Source organism: Eurypyga helias, unplaced genomic scaffold, assembly GCF_000690775.1.
Source record: "Eurypyga helias isolate BGI_N326 unplaced genomic scaffold, ASM69077v1 scaffold32796, whole genome shotgun sequence".
NCBI lineage: Eukaryota > Metazoa > Chordata > Aves > Eurypygiformes > Eurypygidae > Eurypyga > Eurypyga helias.
Window position 1 is genome coordinate 1,943 of NW_010259049.1, and position 304 is coordinate 2,246.

Genomic DNA, 304 nt, shown 5'->3' on the forward strand with positions numbered 1-304 from the left:
AGGAGGGGCACAGCTCACCTGCAGGTCAGGTGTGTTACACAGACAGGCTTTTGGGGCTCCGAGCCCCAGGACTGACCATCCTGAGTGAAAGGCCAGGGACTGGGTACCCACTGAAACAGCTCAGGTCACAGGGGCGATGGCAAACCAGAGGTTGCAGGCAGTAAACACGTGGCAAGAAGCAAGGAAAGGCACACGATGAACAAAGAAAGGGTTCTCTGAAGGACTGTGCAAGAAAGAAGGTCCAGCCTTACTGGTCCCCTCTTCTGGCGCCCTGACCAAGGCCTGCCTAGTCCGCAGGGCAGCC